At 47.1% G+C, this 21946-nt stretch overlaps 2 protein-coding genes across 4 annotated transcripts in view; one reads left to right on the forward strand and one right to left on the reverse strand.

Annotated features, from left to right (window-relative positions):
• LOC121059953 (tyrosine-protein kinase ZAP-70) overlaps nt 1-17824 on the reverse strand; it is a 31293-nt gene extending 13469 nt beyond the window's left edge. The window contains exon 1 of the mRNA XM_040537188.1: nt 15486-17824. The gene's annotated coding sequence lies outside the window, so the exon portion shown is untranslated. The remainder of the gene's footprint in view (nt 1-15485) is intronic.
• ADAMTS10 (ADAM metallopeptidase with thrombospondin type 1 motif 10) overlaps nt 1092-21946 on the forward strand; it is a 72848-nt gene continuing 51993 nt past the window's right edge. For 2 of the 3 annotated variants that reach the window (XM_040537186.1, XM_040537187.1), the window contains exons 1-2: nt 1092-1208; nt 2477-2573. The gene's annotated coding sequence lies outside the window, so the exon portion shown is untranslated. Of the gene's footprint in view, nt 1209-2476; nt 2574-20092; nt 20658-21946 lie in introns of those variants that run through there. The other variant, XM_040537185.1, reaches the window with a different exon arrangement.

The raw sequence follows: 21946 nt of genomic DNA on the forward strand, positions 1-21946 counted from the left end.
TTCCACTGGCTACCTGGGATAAACAGTGATTAGGTACAAGGATGATGCACCCAAACATGCTGATTCCCTTCTCCGGAAAGTTCAGGAGCAAAACATCACAGAAAATGGAACATGTTTGAAAATCGGTCAGGTGGAAGTGAGACAGCAGAAGCCACTGATCACTACTGAGCTCCCACAAAGTTTCCAGGTGCTTACGCAGGCAGTTCTGTTGCAAACAGACGTTTTTTTTCTCTACAAGCACAGGGCTGAGTCCGGAGAACCTCACAGGAGATACAAGAGTGAACCCAGGCCTCTGGGTGGGCCTGAACAACCCTGGTACAACCTTAGCAGACTCAAACAAACCTCACACAGCTTTGTTTTTCTGCAGTGTAAAGCACAGATGAAAATGAGAACCGATTTCATGGATGGCTTTTACAGACATAAACTAGTGGCTGGAAGAAGCTGTGAAAGGCTCCCTCAACCACCACATTCAAGCAGCAGGACCTGATTTTTCCAGCACCTTCTAAATCTCTGTCCCTTGGGCTGTAGCAACCCAGATGCTGAGCATTCCTGTTGGTTTTGGGTGCTCAGCCCAGGTTAGAAATAGCCCTTGTGGAGAAAGCCCACGAAGGCAGGGCTCCTGCAGTTATGGCCACGTCTGCAAGCTAGCGCTGTGACGTGAGGATGCACTGAAGAAAACAGCGCCCACGTAAAGAGTAGAGTCAGATGTGCACACAGGAAAGTCGTGCAGGAAACTATTGACATGTCAGTCAATCAGATCTATATATAGCTGGCTACTCGCTTCTATTTAGATTAGACAAGAACCATCAGGAACTGGTTTGACTTTATAATTTCCCAGAAGAGCAGGTCCAATTTGTGCTGTACCGGCGCCAGTCCCTGAGAGGCTGCCAGAGGAAGTGGTGGCAAACTGTAGCACCCCATAGGAGAATGTTTTCTGTCTCAATACAGCCACGACAAACCCCCACAGCACTGCCCTGGCTGCATGGGCTGTCTCTTTAAGGAGGTCGACCCGGGGGTGGAGGACCCAGGGAGGGATGGAGGCTGGGAAAGGGCTGGGGGGTTATAAAAGGGATCTGGGCGAGTGGGTGCCCTGGAGGGGCTGGTGCAGGGAGCTGCTGTTTGAGGTGTGTGGTGGCAACGTGGGGGAGGAGGGGTTTTTTTTTGAGCAACTCTGTAAAAGGTGTTTAATTGAGGGGAGGCAACTGAAGGTAAGAACTGCCGGGCTGAATGTGGCATTGCTGGAGCAGAAGGTCTGGCTGGGGGGGAGCAAGAGGCTCGGAGCTACTGTGCCACTCACTTGCCCTGTCCCTGGGCTGTGAGTGGGGAATGACCCCCACCTTGGTGCTTGCCTGCCCTGCAGGAGGCTGCTGCTGGCTGAGGCCGGGTTGCGCCAGCCACCTGCTCAGCCCTGCAGCTTCTCCTGGCATCCCTTGGCCTCTCACTGCACTGGTGAGGCTCTGCAGAGCTCTATGCAGGCCTCTTGTCTCACCCTGCTGCAAGAAGCTAGTGCAAGAGTAAATGTGTTCTCCTGTGATGCTGTTTGCAGCCCTTTTTTGGTGCTGTAGGAAAACCTGGGTAGAACTTTGTACCTGGTGCTATCTTGACCTGCTTGGTGTTTACCGAGCTCTCCAGGAGTCTGCTGCTGGTGCTGATCCTGTGGAGGTGTGGGGCTGAGCCTGGGTGCAGGGGCTGTGGCAGAGGGAAGGTGGAGGCAGGGCTTAGGAGAGAGCAGGATGGCACAAAGAGTAGGGTAAATAGAACAAATCATCAGTAGCTGCTTCCCTGTGGCTTTGGGTGCATACCAGCCATCTTCTGGCTTGCCTAGGGCTGTGGAGGAGCAGCTATGCCCAGTTCTTTCCCCTAGATTCCCTTCTGTTGTTCCTGCTCTGATCCAAGAACTGGTTTTATAGTGAAGAGCCTGGTTGAAGATGAAGGACTGTAAAATGTTTCAAGTGTACAAGTTCCCTTTCTAAGTCATTTATCCCAGGAGTGGCTCGTGACATGTAAGAGGATGAGCTGTGAGACGATTCCTAGATCGTGGGCATATAGTCTTCAAAATGCTAAATAACACTAGACTTGAAATAACTTTGATTAAACTTCAAATGCTTCTCAGTTTAAAGAAAACTTTAACCTTGACTTGGATTGGCCTTACTATACTCTTCTAATTGCTCTTGATTAATGTTAAATTTGCATTTGTGCATTCCATAGCAGCTCTTCCCAAAGCTTCCTCATGAGTACTTACGTTCCTTGCTTTAACTGCTTTCCTAACCTCCCTGCTGACTGCATATTAAAACCTCAACTACACAATCATTTATTAACACTTGAGCTATGTGTGAGTAGGAGTTTATGAAACTGTGAGCCCATTTTTGTTCGTACTCAAACAGCATGCCTTCTGCTTATATTGAAGATAATAATCTTCTGTACTTGTCAGTGGGTATTACTGACTCAGTCCTACCTGAAATGGTTGTATTTACAGAAACTCCACAGAAAAAGCTCCCTGCTCTTGCTGGAGTCCTGTGGCCTGAATTCTACAAAGGACCTGATCTGCCCTTTGTTGTCCTTGAAGTGAGCAGGTAAGTGCAAACTGCCCCTTGCTGCCTGTGGATCCCTGGCCATGTGCAGAAATGCTTCATATGCCTCAGCCCCTTTGAAGTGAAACATGGGAGTCATTTGGCCCCAGGGAGAGTCCACAGTCCTTTTTGGAATAAAGATGTTAAATTCCACAGTATTATTTGCAAGGCCTCATGCAGGGGCCTGGTACTGCTGGGATGCACTTGATGCAAAAGCTCCTGACAGTGATGTACCAGCTTTGAAAAAAAGCTGGTACCATGGAGATCAGAACCCTTCCTCCACAACCCCTTCCAAACTCTTGGCCGAAGACCTAGTGGCACCCCATCACAGTATTACTGAAGATTTAAAATAAACATAGGTGATAGTTCTGTTTAAATGCTTGTGCCTTGGTGTTACGATACCTGTGTGATGAAGCAGCCATTGCTTACCCAGTGGCAGGGCTGCTGGTGGCTGGTTTCCTGTTCCTCCTTCCACCCAGGATCAGAACTAGTCAGGCTGCCTTGGGTCCCTCAGCTCTCTTAAAGCACTTACTCCCACAAGCAGGCAGCATCCAAAGGCTTGATGTCTGAGCATGCTGCTTGCAGACCCTCCTTCAGAGCCAGCCTGATGCTTGTATCTGCACCCAAATATGCAGGAGTGGTCATGTGCCACCTCTGCTCCTGTTGCAGCTCCCAGCTGCTTCTTGCTGCTTTGCTTCAAGCTGGCTGCTCTTAACCTGCATGAGTGGGTGAGGTTGCTCATCCTTCTCAGAAAGGGAGAAACAGTGCAACAGAGCATGGAAAATTGATGACACGCTTGTTTGGTGCAGTCAGATGGCAATAAAGGCCTGAGCTCATTCATATCCTGCTGGGGACTTGTTTTCCTTCTGTGGTTATTTGTCAAATGCTAATGAGCGGAAGCAATTTGCTCTTCTCTCCTTGAGAGCAGGAGACAAGGAGGGGGCAGGGGAGGGGCAAGGCCACCTGCCTGGGGCCCTGGTGGTTATAACTATCTGCCTCTTTTGTTCAAGCTGTTGCTTTAATGGTCAGGATTGCCTTGTTCCCAGAAAGCAGTTTTCTGGTGTTAGCCTGCTTCCTCTGAGCTTTTCACTGATGCCTGTGAACCAACGGTGCAGCTGCCTCTGGTAACAGGAGGCAGGGTTTGGTGCCTCCCTACAGGATGCTGGTGCAGGTTTTTCTGCAGTGCCATAGAAAGAAAATCGGGCAGAGTGTGGTCCCCTGAGCCAAAATGGTCATCTCATGAAAGGAAATTAAGTTACCACCTAGTTGACCAAGGGAAGTCAGTAGATGTAATTTTTCAGAATTTCAGCAAAGCTGTTGATTCTATTTCTCACAGTATCCTTCTGGGCAAAATGTGTAGCATTCAGCTAGATACATAATGCTGTGAGTGAACAACTGGCTGATGGGTTGGGCTCAAATAGCTATCATGAATGGGGTTACAGCAGGCTGGAAGCCAGTTACTAGTGGGGTTCTTTCTGAAGGACTCCATTTTAGGGACAGTTCTCTTCAATGTTTTTGTAACTGATCTGGATACAGGACTCAAATGTATCCTAAGTAAGTTTGCAGATGACACTGACTCCCTTGAGGGTAGAGATGCCTTACAGTGAGATCTTGACAAACTAGAGGGCTGGGCAATCAACAGCATGAACCTCAACAAGTGCTGGATTCTGCACCTGGGATGGAACAACCCTAGCTGTATGTACAGTCTGGGGGATGAGAGGCTGCAGAGCAGCCCCCCAGAAAGGGCTCTGGCGGTTCTGGCCAACAGCAAGTTGAACCAGTCAGCAGCAGGTCCTGGCAGCCAACAGGGCCAACTGTGCCCTGGGGTGCCTCAGGCCCGGTATTGCCAGCCAGGCGAGGGAAAGGATCGTCCTGCTCTTCTCTGCCTGCTGCAGCCTCACCTTGAGCATCACATGCAGGCTTGGGCACCACAGTATAACAAGGACATAAAGCTATTAGAGAGCCTCTCAAGGAGGGCTATGAAAATGGTGAAGGGTCTGGAGGGAAAGATGTGTGAGGGGTGGCTGAGGTCCCTTGGTTTGAGCACAAGGAAGAGGAGGCTGAGGGGAGGCCTCATGGCTGTCTGCAGCTTCCTCATGAGGGGAGCAGAGGGGCAGGCGCTGAGCTCTGCTCTCTGGGGACAGCGACAGGACCTGAAAGAGTGGTGACAGGGTGTGCGGGTGGGGGGGGGGTCAGGTTGGATATTACTAAAAGGTTCTTCCACCAAGAGAGTGGTTGGGCACTGGAACAGGCTCCTCAGGGCAGTGGTCACAGCACCAAGCCTGTTGGAGTTCCATAAGTATTTGGACAATGAAATCAGACATGGTCTGATTTTTGGGTGGTCCCATGTGGAGCCAGGAGTTGGACTCCATGAGCCTTGTGGGTTCCTTCCAATTTGGGATATTCTGAGTATTGCAGTAGGAAGTACCAGTAGATCTCTGATGGACACATGCAGGTGGCTTTCCTACGTTTGGTTTACACAGGCAAATTGTATACATTATATACATTAGCATGTTTCCTATTTATATGTGGTCGTGTCTGTGGTGTCACATGTTCTTTCTAACAAAGTGCACCTGTCTCTCACTAAAATCTTTTTATCTGGTTGTGCTTTACTTGGGGAATACAGATGGAATGACAGCCAAGCATGTAGATCTTGGTGTGCTCCTCAGTGTCCAAGGATGGCAGCTCAGTGCAATACAAGTGGTTGTTCTTAATCTTCTTTACATTGGTTGATTACTGGCTACAGGACTGACTAATTAGTTCTGCAACTAATTATAACAGTGTTTTGGCTAAATACTTGTCTCTTTCCCTAGAGAAAAGGGTATTGGTTCTTTATAAAGTGCTTCTTTTCGGTGAAAAAATTTCTGAGCAAGAGTTTATTTGTAGGTAGGAGCCTGGAAGACCCTGATAAATCATAAGGTCCAGAACCATGTTTTTAGCAATGCTGCATATAAGAAAGGGCACAGAAAAATTAACTGAATGTGATGGTTTGTTTAAACTCAAGCTGATGTTATTTGGGGAATCTGCAGTGATGTGGACAGGCCCAAGTAACCTGGCCACTGTATCCTATACAGTGAAGAAGAGAGCTTTGCTGTACCCTATGGTGGCTGGGTTAGTGCAAGAACAGAAACCTGAGTTCTGGTCCCCCACAGCTACCCTTGGACCTCCTACTGGTTTGTAATAGCATCCTCTCATAATCCTAATGTCCCTGGCGGGCAGCTCTGTAATAGGTGGGGTGATGGGCCCACGGGCAGGGGTGACACTGCTGTGTGATGGGGTAAAGCAAAGTAACTCTGTCCTAAGGCAGCATGTCCTCAGCTGTTGCGTGTGGATTGAGTTTGGAAGGCTGTGAAAACACCCTGCCGATCCTTTGTACAGCCACTGAAAACACTTCTGGCCCTGGACCCACTCATCCTGAACAGCTTTTAATTAGGGTCTAACATAGTTAAACACAGTACATTGTTCACTGCCTGGTATTTCTGAGTGCTTTTGTGGTCTGGTAACTCAGCTATGGGTCATCATGTCTAAGCAAATGATGTCAAGATGTCCTAAGGATGAGTGAGCACAGAACTTGTCCCTACGTTTACCTGCCACCCAGGTGGAGCTGAGGTTGACAACTAACTGGAGTGAGGAGCTGGTACTCCAGCAGGATTCTCCGGTTTTTGGTATAGCAGATGCTTTCATGGAGCCAGTAAAAGCAAACTGCAGTAATGCAATAAAACATGCATATATTGAGAACTGTTATGTTGCTTGCTTCTACCTGGCCTCACTGCATTACCTCAAAAGGATTTTGCTGAAATAAAAGCTTATTGCAGCATTGTGGTCCTAGAGCTTTCCAGTACAGAGCATGTGGGGAGCAGCAGGCTGAAGAAAGGTTAAATGAGATTTATATAAGCAATTTGCAGCTAGCCTGTGGCTTAAGTCATTCCTTGGCAGTACTGCTGGTGGCACAGCCCTTAGCAGGATGCAGTAAAGGTGACGCTGCAGGCGTGACAAGGCTTTAAGCTGCAGTGGTGTGAGGGCATTGGCCATGATGGATATTTTTGGAAATGTTTCTCATGTTCTGCACTGGCTTGGGTCCTTCCGATGGTTCTGAGCAGGTACCTTTCCTGGAAGGACTGGAACCTGCTGAGCAGGTTCAATGCTGCTCTGAACAATGTGCCCTCACCTCTGCCCCTCTCATGGCTCCCAGCGGTGAAGCGTCTGACAACTCCATTTCCAACTGCAAAAGGACCCAGGGTGGAGCCTGGTGTCTCTTTCTACATAAAAACCATCTGCATTAATGCTTCGGGTTTGTCATTTAAAGGTAAGTATTATTGTTGAGCTTAGTTTAGGAGCATTTTTTTTGCAGTACCTACAGATTCCTTGGAAGATCACAGCTGCTGTCTGTGCTACATATGAGTGTGCAGCTGTTACCTCCTGAGTTTTTCAGGGCAGAAAAGATGGAGAAGAGACAGGGAAACAGGAGAGAGGAGTTGTGTGTGCAATTACCATCAGGTCAGGTGAAGAGCTCCGAAGTCTTGTTCCTTTACTCCTGGTGTGCAGGGCTCTGCGGCCGCTAGGCTGCAATCCCTCCCTGATGGGTGTCGACTTTGTGCCCTACTTGGTAGGGTACTGGATTATCGGCTATCCTGGGGAGGGAGGCAAGTTGTCTGGGAATAACATGGGGGGGGGCTCACCCACCTGCTGGCCAGCCTCCAGCTAGAGTTTTTTCTCAAATGGGTTAAAACCTGTTGATTCAGTGAAAGTGCATTGCATTGGGCATGTATGCAGGCTAAGGCTGATCTGATGACCTGGTTTCAGTTCTTTAATCTTGCTGCCTTTGGTTTTTGAGAGGCGACAGTTACTGTGTCCTCTCTATACTGATCATCCGTTTGCCTCTGCTTTCGTAATGGGACCGTTTAACATTGTAGATATTATCAGACATCTGTTGGTCTTCTGTTTTGCACTGGTCCATCCAAAACTGCCTGGCTTCTCCTTGGTCTATAATACAAGCTATATTTTTAAGGTATTCTTACTTTGGACAGTATCTCTATGCATATGAGGCACTTCAGAATCATACTTTTATAGTCCTGCTCTGAAGCCATCGCTAGAGCCTGAAGTCCCTGTCAGGACGGGAGGCAGAGAACGGGGAGCAGAGTAGTGAGCAGTAAAGCCAATAGTGGTAGTCGAATAGTAGGTCGTAGTGGTGCTGCATCAGTAGTGTGCGTTGATGCCCTGAACATTAGCTGGGAGGAAGGCTTCAGTGTGCTCAAGCTGCCCTGTAACTCTGCTCCTCAGTGCTGACACAATAGTATGTTAAAACGGGAGACTACCTTACATAGCTCTGCTAGAGGGGATTTAGGCAGGCAGAGCATAAATGTTAAACTCAGAACTTGGCTTAGACACCAAAGCAACTTCTCTGTGCTTGCAGTAAGTGCCATGGGCTCTCAAATGGCCATGAGTCAGTGAGGTTTCTCAATCTAATTTTGAAAGCCCAAGCAGAGGGGGCTAGCAGCAGATCCAAACATGACCAAATGAGTGTGTTGGGCAGCTGGTGTTTGCCACTGGCACTGCAGCCCTAGCGCTTGCTTTTATGAACAAAATATTACTGTAAGTAGAGTGGCTGGTGGGGAAGAGGCTGGCAGAGCACTGAGTGCACTCACTACTTCTCAGATATAAAAAGATGAGTTTCATTTACATGGAACAGATCAGAACAAAGTTACTGTAGCTTTAAAAAAAAATCAACCACTAGCAAAACCAAACAAAAACCCCAAACCCACCCATGTGATTCAGTACCAGTAGTGAACATGATTCTGGCACCTTGACACTATTGAGGTTACTTAGTCCGGGAGGTGTTTTGATACTGGAAGTGTTGTAAACATTCCAAGTTTGGGATGGAGCAATAAGTGAAGGGCTTGACTGATGTGCTAATGAGTACAGCTCTTTGGAACTGATAAGATATGGGGATAAAGGAGAAGATAACCAGACTTTCCACTGATTCATGAGAAACATTTCCTAATACAATCCATCAGGATGTGGAACAGTGTCTCCAGGGAGAACAGTGGAAGTCCCATTCCTAGTCACTTAACACTGGATCAGTACTGTAGTAGGGAACAATCATCTACAGGCAGGAAGAAACCAGGATGAGCTAATAGGACTTTCCCATATCTAACTTCTGCAATTCTGAGTTCCATTCAGGGAAAATTGCACTTTCAATTCCTTTCTCTGGCCAATGTAACTTCTAGTTCAGCCAAGGCTCCATGGAATACAGAAACACTGAATGCAGAAACATTTTGCTTCCACTGTTGATGTTTTTGGTCTTCTGTTGAACATCAGTGTCAGAAGTAAGAATGAAGTCTTCTGCTTGGTCACTAGACTATTATAAGGACAATATTTACTGTTCTCCTGCACTTTTTTTTAATGTGGCTAACTGATCAGCTACATGGCTACTGAGGTGAAAAAATAGCTCTTTCTCCATGGTCTCATAAGTTCTTAGCTTTTGTTCTTTCTGTGCTATCGATGGGAGGTTATATTAATATCTACCTGTGCTTAGTCCCTGCTTTTTACCATGGGCAAAATGCACCATTTCCCATAACTTTTCCACGAGGCAAGCTTACTTTGAACCTTTGTAGTTAAACATACAAACACCATTCTCTTGTCCCTGAACACAAGACCCTGGGATGAGCAGCAGAGGGTAACACTGTCTTCTGGAAAACCTTTTGATTGCTCAGCTTCTGCTTCACTCTCTTGCAGCCTCCCCTTGTCAGCAGAACATGCCGGTTACTTCTGCTATGGGATGCTAATAACCCATCAAAACAGATTCTCCAAGGACAACATTATGGTCCAGGGACAGGGCTTTGTGCTACAGAGCTCTCCAGGTCGCTGGATTGCATCCAGCTGTGGTGGGACAGGCCGGATGTTCCTGTCCAGCAGCCGTTGGGGTGCTGCTGGCAGAATTGTTGCTGGTCTCACAGCCTGGTTCATAGTGGGTGGGTCACAGCAGCAACAATTAGTTGCAAAGAGGCTTTTCTTTGGCAGTCCCAGAAGAAAGAGTGCAAACCCTTGCAGGTCCCAGGGGAGCCAGGACGCTGACAGCTGTGCAGGGCATGTTGTGCCCTGCATGGGTCCAGCTGAGTTCTCAGAACAACCTAGTGCTGTTTAAGCCCACCCTTGTAGCATGACTTTGGAGAGCTGAACACCCTGGAAAGTTCTGCCTGTGCCTCTGGCACCTATCTCCCCATTTCCCTGTGACTGTAGGGCATTCCTCTAGGCTCTTGTCTGTTCCTCCATCAAAATTATGTTCCTTGGGGCAGTATTAGCTGGCTCCTTTCACAGCTCAGCACAGCAGTGGAGTCTGCTGTGCCTGTCTGTACCGCTTCCGGCTGCAGCAGGACCCTTGCTGACATCAATCCGTCCTTTTTAACTTGACGTGATGATGGCTGCAGGACCTTGAACATCTGATGCAGGACTGGGGAGAGAGATTCTTCCACTGGCCTAGAGAAGTATGCATAGTCTCACACTGCTCCCTAGGGCTGTATTAATTTAATAAGGCTGTAGTTGTTAAGTAATAGCTGTGGGGCGTACTTTCACCTCTGCCTTCTAGCTCTGTGCATGACAGATTGTAATCTCTTCAGATAAGAGAAGAGGGGCAAGCCATATGTGTACATCTGCACCTATAATCTTCAGGATCTGTGCAAACATCTAAGGGGAAGAGGGTCATGATTTTTACTCAAAATATCTTTCTATTTTCCATCTGCCTTGCAGATGTCAACAATTTTTTAGGTATGGTTCTGCTCCAGAGATGTGCACTGGGAGTTTTCTGATGAGGTGAAGAGGCAGGTAGGAGCAGGATAGCCCATGAGCAACAAAAAACTGACTAATCTGTTCTTAATTGACCCAACCTGTCCATAACTGTTTAAATAATCTGTCAGTAGAATCCATTATGTAGAAGCTTTTCAGTTTTCAGAAGCGTAAATACATAGCCCAGATGAATATTATAATCAGTTAAATCCTTGAAGTGTTATTCTCTTATTGGCCAAAAACTTGAACGAGAGAAAATCTGGGCAAAAATTGGTTGTGTTGGGCATCTCAGATGCAGAAGGACTTCCTCTGGAATGCTAGTTTGAACTTGAGTCAATGACTGGTAGGCGATGGGTCTGGTATCTCTTGAGCTTTGTCTCTATCATTTACTTTTCTGTCAGTTTGTTATTAATAGGTGACAGCAGCAGCTATGGGAACAGTGCTATGGGGGAGTGACTTTTGTCAAATAAATAGGACAAATCCTCAAAATCCTGCTGCAGTGCTGGTGGAATACTGAGCAGCCCTGCCAAGCCTTGCTGTGGACAAAATAGAAGGCACAATGTTCTGCTTTGGTGTTTAACTCTTGCAGTGTATAACTTTCTCAGTTTGCATACAAGAAAACTTTAAAATTGCTCATCTCCTTTGTAACCTTGCTATGCATCAGTACTCTCTGCTGGAAAGTCTGGCAGGTAGTAAGAAATTCCCCTAACAGCCAGGATCTTCCCTGCCCATTCACAGGCTTTACCCCAGGTTTTGCCAAGGACAGTACACATTTTGGGCCTTGAAAATGTGCCTTTGTTGGATCCTGAATGTGCTCTGCATCCACATGCCATCTTTCGGTTTTATTTTTCTGGGCAGATAAGGGATGAAATTTATGATCCCTCTCCTGCTGATGAATACAAGGCAGACAGAAGAGCTCATACCACAGTAATGCCCTGGACTGCAGTTCTGCCAAGTCACACACTTGCTGTAGTGTTATGCTGCCTACCACAGTAAGCACACTATATCTAAATGAACAAGGATGGGTCTTGGAAAAATACAGTCAGTTCATTATCTCTATGCATGCTTTATTTTGGCCAATGAGGTTCAGAAAAGAAATTTCTTGTGCTGCTTTAAGATCCTGTGGAATTTTCAGAAAAATACAGCATTATCTGAAGCTTTTTACCCCATTTACTGTTCCAGACTCCCTAAATCTGTTTGAGTCATTAACTCACCTTAACAACTGCATCGTGTTTTCCCCTCAGTGTCACCAAGAAGATGAAGTGATTGCTTTCTGGTGTACTTTAGGATCCTTCAGAATAAAGAGCTACGTATGTCCTATGTGCCAAGGTACAAGCAACAGGCCCTGCCTAAAAGATTCAACTTCTGCAGCATTCGTGCTGTGTGGCTTGTGTGCAGTTGTCCCTGCTAAACTAATTCTGTCATCAGCTGCAAGAGATTCATAAGCCTCCTGTCATCCCTTCAGGTCCAGACTAGCTCTGCAGTCTTGTGCCGATGTTTTTATGCATGCTTGGGAGTCGTGTCAAAGCACAGCATAGTTGCAAAGGATCCCTGGGTTCCAGAGATCCTGCTGCAGATCCTGGGTGAATCGATGGCTCACCTCATGCAGGGTCCAGCCATGGGCACAGAGCAGTGCTTAGCTGTGGCTGCCTTTAATACCTGCTGCCCCCAAAGGGGGTGAGAGCTTCACGTGCATGTAGCAGGGCACAATCGTTTTGCATGGGGCAGTGGTCTTTGGAGAAGCTTGGTCACCAGAAACGGGATTAACTGCAGTAGGATCGCACTACAGATGACCGCAGCCTGGGGCTTCCAGTGCTCAAGTCAGCTGGGGTATCTCTGTGCTGTGAATATGCTATCGCACAGGTAGGCATTGATCAGCAGAATTACAGAAATTCAGGCACCCCAATCCTGTTGGAAGACAAAGGCTGTTATGCAGGCTGGCCTAAGAGGCTTCGGTCCTGTGGCTTATGAAACTAGGTCTTGAGCAAAGCTGCCCAGGTATGAATCGGGAGAGGATGGCAGTCAGTACTCAAAAGCAGTTTGGGGCCATGCTTTTCCAAGACCTTTTGAAAATGCTCTGTTAGGTGTTGAACTTAAGGCCCCAGCACTTACACTTTGGCACTTGCTGCTCACTAAAGTAGCTACAGGGAAGTGGGAGATGATTCTTGTATTGCTAAGGGCAGATTTAACACCATAGGGCATGCCTTCCCAGATCTGTAGAAAAGGGCCAGAGCACAGGCAAACTGTGCTTTGTCTGATTTGAGCCAAGGGCACTGCATGGGCAGCTCCTGGCTTAAGGTTATAAACTGGGCAAATCGCAGAATCATCTAGATTGGAAAATACCTTCAGGATCATCCAGTCCAACCATTGTCTTGACCTAGTGAGTCCCATCACTAAATCATGTCCCTCTGCCACGTCCACAAATCTCTTAAATACCTCCAGGGATGGGGACTCCACTACTTCCACCACAGGGCAGCTTGTTCCACTGCTTGACCAGATAAAATAAAATGACAGCTCAGAGCCTAACAGTCACCTCCAACTCAACAGCAAAGGTTAACTGAGCAGCGTTTCTGAGTTTTGAAGGGCAAAAGATGAATCTGAGCTTGAAACCTAATCTGCAAGCATGAGAGGAATTCTGCAAGATCCAGCTCATTTTCTAAAGCCATAGTGAGCAGCATGTTTAAAATATTGTCCTGGGGGTGAGCTTCTAGGCCTCAATACATCTTCATCAAAGCAGGAGGGCAAATTTTGCTTTAGCACTGCTCAGGATGTCTTTGAACGCTATTTCAGAGTAGAGTGAGACCATTCCTTTCTTACATTTTAAGAGGATTAAACAGTTCAGACTGCACAGGGCTACAAGGTGATAAGACATTCCTGAAGAAATTTTGAAGAGAAAAATGAATGCTTCTGGAGTCAGGGGGAAGTTGGACTTGGACTTCACTAGTTCAGCTGTTTTTACAAGAGCATATCAGCTCTGAAGCGTAGGTATGTGTTTGCACGTGACCAGCATGCATTTGAGCAAAGCGTGTGACTTGCAAGTGGTAATGGAAGTTTACGTTCACAATCAGTCATTTCCTATGTGAAAAGGTCTGTTCTGAGTGTTGAAATGCACTACTAACAGGCAGCTTGTTATCTCTGTTTTCCAAGTGTAGAGCTGAGGTACAGAAGTATTGGACTAGGCCTGCACAGGGCTTTTCAGTTACTTTAATAACGGAAAGGGCTTTTTGTTCCAGTCACTTGAATGGGATTTTAGGAAGTAAAGTTATCGTAACACCATAGTTTATGCTTTATCCTGCCTACCTCCCTTAGAGTGGCTACAGCTTTCTGCTTCCTGGCTCTGTATGGAGTTTGCAGAAAGCTGCCCGTGTTCTCCATCATAGCCCCTGGTATCTGTTGTCTGTTCTGAGCTCTTTCCAGCCTGTCCTTGCCCATTCAATACTAGACCCAGCAAGGCCTTTCCTGACACCTCTGGGGATATTATGAGCATAAGTTAGCATCATTCAGTGGTTAAAACCACTTAAAAATACCTGTTCCTGCACTCCTGGTAAGGAAAGGAATAAAAGGTATTTTAATTCTGAACCTAGTATGTTTGATATAGCCCATCTAATGCTACCATGTGAGTTAGCAGTGACTCCTGGGAAAGCATGCGCTAAACAAAGGTTGCGAGGCTTTAAATTGATAAGTTGTGTACTTCTCTGGAGGGTGGGAAATAGTCATTTTCTGCATTGCCCTACTAACAGCTGTTTCACATCTTTCTGTACCTAGTCCTGTTACTCAGCTCAGACCCACAGAGTCATCAGAGGTGGAGAAAATTCATCTCATTGGTGTCCTTGGCATCTCTGCTTTTGTGCTGCTGGTCCCACCTGCTGAGGGTTTCTGGAATAAAAGCTTGGCTCAACTAACATACCTGTTGCCCCTTCTGACCTCTCAGGCTTTAACTGCTCAAGCCAAGCTTCCTTTAGCTGTTTCAGTGGACTTAGGTCATGCACAAAGCCTTGTGTTTCAAAGGTTTTCTGCTCCATGTGAAGTCTCTTGCTTTAGAGGGCAGCACAAGGACTGCAGCATAATCCCTGTTATCTGAGAGTTCTCAAGAAACCCTCTTTCTGATTAAGGTTTCAATTGGAACCTTTTTTTTTGTTGTTGTTAAAACCCACATGCATTTATTTGTATGTGTCTTCTAATACTGCTATGGTGTCATCCATGTTTAAGAAGTTGTATTCCTGGGAGCATCAGCAAGCTCTACTAGGACTTGGGCCCCTTTCTCTGCTCAAGGGGAAAAATGGTAATGAAAGGTTGCAAATACAAAAGCTATAAATGTCAGAAAGCAGAACCTCATAGTTCTGTTTGTTCATCCCACTGCCAGTGAGGGAGCCTGATCCCTTCCCTTCTGCAGTTGCCTCTACAGTTCTGCCCATGTGATGGGTTTCCCTTACATCTCGGCAGCGTGTATTCCATAGATCTGCCTATTAGGAAATGTTTTCTGAGGCTTAACCTCAACTTTCCTTTGTTCTAGTTTATTCCATCACACCATGGACTGTGCTTGAACTGATGGGACTTGGAATTGTGCCTGTTTTCACATAAAAATGCAGAGCAATAACAGATGAAATGGCAAAGAAATTAAGAGAAGCAAATGTGAATTTGGTAGAAGCCTCTCTCTCTTTTTGAGTATATTTGCTGTTGTATTTGTCAGTAGGAAATCCCTGAAGCCCTCCTCGATTATTTGGAGCATTATTCAGCAGGTTCCAAAGACCCCAAGTCTTCCCACATTGCCACTTAGGCTCACAGTCAGTTTAACAAGAAGATTCCAGATGAGACAAATTCTGACATTGTGTCCAGAGATAAAGATCGGTTGACCCCGAGTATTTGCCTGTAAGCTATTTTATATTCTGATCTAAATGCCCCAACTCCAAAAAGAGAACAATGCCCCCTAACATCACACCGGTCTTTTCCTATGCTGTTGGAGCAGTCAGTAGAAAGACTAGAGCAATTTCACAATGAATTAAGCTGGGCCTATTGACACCAGCATTTCAGGGGATCTCCCCTCACGCTGCTAAGGGGTGTGCAGCGAGGAACAAAGCAGCCATGTCGTGCAACAGCTACCGAAGATACTGACAGCAGAAAAGTATGTCTTACCTGGCTTATAGATGGGCAAAACGTCTTGTCAGGGCTTCGCTGCGGCAGTTTTGAAGAGAGAAAGGAAAGGAGGGGAAAAATGTTCTCTGGCAAGTGAGAAACGTCTTGATTTTGGGAGATAGGAGAGGAACAGGCCACACCATCCAGTGAGCTGTCTGGCATTTGCTAACCTCCGTTAACTGGTTTCTTTGAAACGTGACCTATTTCCTTGTTGCACAGGAAAGGAAAGAAGAGAAAATAAAAGCTGTGTAACCTTGAAGAGTGAGAGAGCTCTGAGACCTTCTCAGTGCCAGGTCTTCTATGGGAGAATACAGATCAGAGGAAGGTGGTGAAGATCAGGTTTTGTTTAGACGTGTTGAGCGAAGACGTTACCTTGGCAGTACAGCTTTCTGCTTGCCTGTTGAACAGATGTTCCTTGGGAAGTGAGCCCTTTTGCATGAGCCCATCTCTGCCATGCCATGGTACGTCCCTTGGAAGTCGTGAGGTGGTCAGGAGAGCTTAGCCTCTCTGTTGTTCACATCCAGCCCAGGATGAGAGGCCCTTTGTTCAGGGCTTCTTTGTAGTGATGCTGTGTGATGGTCAAGACCTAGTCTCAGGAACCCAAGAAGCTTCTCCTAGGCTGTTTTTTCTGCTCAGCTTGCCAATTAACTGTTTGTAGTGCCAAAACAGCCACAAGACTAACAGCTGGGAACCATCCAACACCAGTCCTACCAAATGCAGTTTTCTCTTGGAAGGGCTTTCAGCTGTTCCTCAAGGGCATGCCTCCCATTCCAGAAGGAAATAATGTTTCATCACCAGCCACGATAAACTGATCATTACCACTTGACAGCTCATTAGGCTGGGAGAAATGGGTTAAGAGTTGGAGTTTGATGCCAAACCATGGGTGACCGGGAAGAAGTGCTGCAGAACTGTGACTTGAGTGCTTGAAAGCAAAGAGGTTCTCCAACAGATGCATGGATGGAGAATCCCCAAAATGTCTCAGTGGTGCAGGTGGAAGACTGCGTTGTAGAAGAAGTCAGGACTGGGGCTGTAATTGTAGCAGGCTGAGGTTGCTGATGTTGAAGGCTGGAAAAAAAATGTTGTGGTAGGATTACATATGCTCAAGGATAGCTTGCATTTTGCATTATTTGACTGTATGGCATTTCATGGACAAATCCCCTCGAGGAGCACTTTGTTTATATTTTTGGCATGGGGCTGTACTTGATGTTTACTCAGAAATTGATATTAAAGGTGGTTGCAGGCACAAAGTGAGATCCTGAGATGGAAGATGAGTCACCTAGGCAGTTTAAAAGTGTGAAAATGTGGTGTCCCAACACACACCTTTGCAATGTGAACAGAGATCTTGCTCCTGAGCACTCAACAAGGCTCACTAGCACACTTGTCCTTTGCCCAGAACACTCACAAAGTTTTTAGGCATTGTGTAATAATCTTGGTAATTTTTTTTTCGGCTTTGCTTTCAAATCTAGCAGTGGCTCGTTCAAGCTGAAGTGACAAGTTTGGGAGACACCAACCCAATTTTATCTAACACCTGGGGTTAATTAAACTGTTTTTCACTGTTGAGCAATTAGTTTGCATGTTTCCACACTAGTGGAAAATCAGAAACATTTGTTTACAGCTGGTTTTACTTGTAGGTTCTCAACCTGCAGTATTTGGGCTACAAATAAAGCAGAGCAGTTTGTTTATTACAGCAGTAGCTAAAAGACCGAATGGAGCGTTGTTGTGTTAGGTACTGTACAAACATAAAAAGGATTAGTCTGTGGCCAAGTAGCTAGTCCCAACATGGACATGGGGCCAGGCTGTGATGTAGAGCCAGAGCTGGGAACTCTGCCCAGGCCCTGCAGTTTAGACGTAGCAAGAGTTTTTTATTTTTGTTTTATGTACAAAATAGTTATACAAAATGACCCCGTCAGGCCTCAGCATCATCTCTTATGTGCTTTAATGGCAGCCTTACAAGCCTTAAAATGAACACTGGCCTCTGAGTGTCATGCAAACTGGTGCTGCAGCTGGGTGTGCTGGATGCACTTGGGCATCAGCCAGCATCATCCAGAAGCGACGTGCTGTGTTTGTCTGCAGGCATTGCTCTTTGTTTCTTCTGGGTTGGGTGCAGCATCCCTGCAGGGGTTTCTACCTGCATGGTGCTGAGCCTGGACCTCGCAGGATTGGAGCGTGCAGCCTCTGCCCGGTGTAGCCACACGAGGGTGCAGTGTCCCTGGGCTGCTGAGCCTTGGGGCCAGGGTCCTGCAGCTCTGCTGAGCAGAGGGCTCCTCTCCACCCTCAGGGTGAGGGAGGATGCAGGGGAGCTGTGGAGAGAGGATTTCAGGCACCTCCTGGAAATGCAACCTCAACTCCTCATCCTAGAAGGAGGGAGCAGCTGCTTGTCACTGCTTGATGCTGGAGGCAAATTGTAGTTGCTGTCGGTTGCCCCTGAAACTCTTGTTTCAGGCAGGGTCTCATGTCCCCTCTGTTGTTAATCTTGTCCCTTTACCCTTCTCCACTTTCTAGTCTCTCGTGCTTGTGATTGAGGCCTTGGCTTGGGAAGATGTGTGCAGCTTTGTGGTGACTCCATCACCCCTCCAGAGGCAGGCCCAAGCTGGAGCCCAGTTAAGATTAATTCTTGAGCTGAGGACTTGACGTGGCCTGGTCTGAGGACGAGATCTGTAGGGCTGTATTGTTCTCAGGTACAGTCCTGTGGAGGCTTTTGCTCCAGGCACACGCACGGGATCTGGTTGTTTGTCCTTGTGTGTCAGGAGGCTCTAGCGCTGTGTTCAGTGTCTAGGAGGGACTGCAGCCCCGGGTGAGGAGACCACCCGCCTGGAAGAGGGAGAGGGGCAGGTAACACAGAGCAGGGAAGATGGGTGTTTGCAGCCTCAGTCCCTCTTAATTACACACTGAGTGTATTTGGAGACAAGCCTCAGCAGACAGAAAGCCCTTAGGATGGCACCAGGCCATGCTTTGAGCAATTAGTTTTTCCTTGGCCAGAAGCGGCACCATTCAATTAAACCCCAAATATTTTGTTTAGCTGCTCTTTTTTGTACGTGCTGTGGGGGCTCAGACAATGGCTAGTGCGGCCTGCGGAGGAAGGAAACCAATCTTTCCACCCAACCAGGGAAGTGGCCAAAAATCCAGCCCAACAATTGCAGTCCCTTTGAACTCCGTTTTCAAGCGGAGAGAGCCAGGCCCTTCCAGCGTGAGCGGCTGTGATGAGGAGTGGCCCTTGCTCCTGTTCTGCGGTGCCCTGGCTGCACGGGCAGGAGCTCGGGGTGGCCACCATCCGAGGCAGGATCCTGGGACAGGTAGACGTCGGATTCCAGTTCCTGCAGCTGCACTTCTGGCTTGTGGCCACATGCTCCTTGAAGGTGAAGGAAGGTGCTGGAGCATGACTTCTTCCAGGGCATCTCCTGCTCAGATCATGCTGCTGCTCTGTCCCAGAAGTGGATTTCAGAGGGCTTCAGCCAGTGGAAGAAAATGCATTATGTCTGTGAAGTGTGAGGATACAGCCTCCGCCTCTGGTGCAGCCCTGCGCTTGCTGATAGCAGAGGGTATGGGAGGATATACTGCAAAAAAAGGACTGATGGCTTCTTGATTTTTTTTCTTAATCCTTTTGCTCAAGCATCCTGTGACCAGTATCAGATTAGGCACAGGGCTGGCCAGGCCTTGGGTCTGACTCTGTGGCTTTCCCTGTCCTCCGTTCCCATCTAACGGCTGTGTGCTCACCGGCCTGCCCTGGGTCAGCCTGGGTGGCACCCAGCACCCTCCCCACAAGCTATGGCTGCAGAGGTCTGCCCTTAGGGCCAGATCCTGTGGCTTTGGCTCTGTACACATGTAGACTTGGCTTATACCTTCCCCTGCTGCTTTCCACCCTCTTGCCTTTCATGCAAATCCTCTCATGCCAAAAGGCTCCCTGGGGGGAGGGTTTTGGGGTTTGTCTGACCCAGAGAGGGGCTCAGGTTGGGGCTCTGCTATCTGATGCTGCAGTCCTTTCCCCGTGTCCTTCCCAGGGCCCTTCTCTATCCAGAGAGAAGCAGGGCAGTTGGGAAGGGTTGGTTTTTGTATTTGCAGGATGGCCAGGTAATTCTCTTTGCCAAGGCTTTACAAATTCTTTCTGATTTCAAGGAAGACTTCAGACAGAAGAAAGAAATGAGTGCCTGCCCTTTATTGTTGGTTATTGTTTCATGTGTCCTGAGAGGGCTTTGTTTTTAAACAAGCAGTATTTTATTATTTGCAGTGTTTATTCTGTTCTTTAGAAATGTATTGTCCTCTGTGGGACACTCCACAGTGGCAGCAGAACAAGAGAAATTATGCATCACAGGAGCCAACAGGGCGAAAATGATGTAACTTGGGAGGGAATGGACTTCTTAAAACACTAACAAATTCTTGAGGGCTTTTTTAAATTCAAAGCCAATACCTAATTGTGCTATAGAGCACAGCTGTTGTTAAGGCAGTTTCATCAGATGTGCTGGATTTTTAAAAGCATTTTGAAAGCTAGTTATAATGAAGGATGGGAATCTTATTTTTTTTTGGGGGGGGGGTGGGGGAGGGGAAATCCTGGCTTGTTTTATCTGTTCTGTCTACCATGTGCCGCTGTCAGCGTGACCCCTGTGCTTTACTGCTTTTATAGGGATGTTTTATCGGCCAGGGAGCTGTCGAGGCCCTGGCCTGCATTGCCTTTGGGGCTCTGTGAGCAGCCGGGTCTGCCTGGGAGGATCGCTGCCTGCTCCTTTGCAGAGGGTTTAGCTGATTAGTTTTATACTGTTGCAGTCAAGACCTGCCTTCTGCACTGATGTCAGCAGTCAGGGCGGGACTTTTACAGCCTTGTGGGTTTGGGATTTTTTTGGATAATCCTGGCAAAATTCCTGAGCAAAGTTTCTATTTTTTTGAGCAGCCCCTATACATGCTGCCTCCGAGCCTCTCTCTTATTACTGCTCACTTCCTGAAAGGAGACTTTTTAGCATAGCCTCTAGGTCCAGCGCTGCCTGGGTCTGACAGAAGAAGGTTATTGAGGAAGGCAACGTAAACCTTCAGCCTGGAAACTTTCTGACACCCGCAGGACTGAGGGGGAGAGAGAAGCCTTTGGCTGCTGCTGGGAAAAAGAAAAAGAAAAAAGAAAAAAAAAAAAGAAGCTTAAAGAATTAAAAGGGGAAAAAGAAGAAAGAAGGGAAAACGCTAGAAAAGGTAAAACAGTCTTTAAAATATTTTTTCCAGAGAAAGCTCTTTGAGGTTGGAGTGGGGTGGTCTGGGGTGGAGGGAATGTGAATGTTCTTTGAAATCAGAACCGTCTCCCTGGAGAAGGAATGAGCCCGAAGAGTATTGCATGCTGGAAAAACATTTATGAGAATGAAAACCATGTTCACCCTTCTCCAACATTCAGAGTTTCCATAAAAACGCAGGGTTGTGTTTCAAAGTGTCTGCAGACAGCAGGAGTCAGGCATCTGCTCTTGCGCGCTGTCTCTCTCACCTCCCCCTTTCCCCACACCACTCCACTTTTTATTGCATTAAGCCATCTGATTGCATGTTTGCTGCTTTAAAATAGGATTCTCTTAGGCAGAGCTGCTGTGGGTGAAACTCTTAGTTACAGAAAGCAACAGCTACAGTCGCTGCTGCAGAACTACGCGTTCCTTGCTGTCCTCATTCCTGTGAATAGACGCGGATTGCACTCCCTCTCCCTCTTTTGCTGCCTCTCTCCATCTTCAGGAGCTGCCTCTTTCCCTCCTGTGCGATGCGGGCAGAGGATTATAAACTGTCTGACCTGAAAAAGTTGCAAAGTCATTAACTTCATGTGCATCACCAGGCATTTGGCACTGTTGTGCTAGTCATATATTTCTTTGCTTTGGTTATATTTTAAAGGGGTTTTTAATAAGATCAATCCCTCAGAACATGTTATTTTAAACATCAAAGTAAATATTAGTGATGGTGAAATGCCAGAAGATTATCTCATTAGAGCTGAAGGAGCTGTGCTATAAATAGAAAGGAGTTTATAAAATAACCTTGGCAAAAATCTTCCAGAGGGGAAAAATCCACCTGGGGGAGAAGCGTGGAGCTGCACTGGTCTGTGCTGTGCTCCAGGGCAGGTACCCTGCTTTGGCGCCAGCTGCGTCTGGGCGGCAAAATTTAATATTTCAAACCGAGGCTCGTTTAGGGGCACATTTCTGATCAAATGTATGCTTGGCTGTGAACCTCAGGGGGCTTTTATTTTCCTAATTAAGTCCGTGCCAATACCCACACTGGCTGGAGATAGCTCAGCCATGCCAGGGAGATCTGTTTCTTATTCTGCTCGTTAATATTGTTGTTAGCAGAGCTCGCATGGTGACAGCACATGATCAAGTGCATGATGGGTGATAGGAAGATTTTTGAAGCCTTTCTTTGTTCATTCTTGGTCTCCCTTACACCACAGGCGGTGGAAGGGAAGACGCTTTGTCAGGCTGCCCAGGTAGTTCCTCAGCCGGTGCAGGAGCGTTCCCTCT

The sequence above is a fragment of the Cygnus olor genome, chromosome 26 (genome assembly GCF_009769625.2).
Source record: "Cygnus olor isolate bCygOlo1 chromosome 26, bCygOlo1.pri.v2, whole genome shotgun sequence".
Classification (NCBI taxonomy): domain Eukaryota; kingdom Metazoa; phylum Chordata; class Aves; order Anseriformes; family Anatidae; genus Cygnus; species Cygnus olor.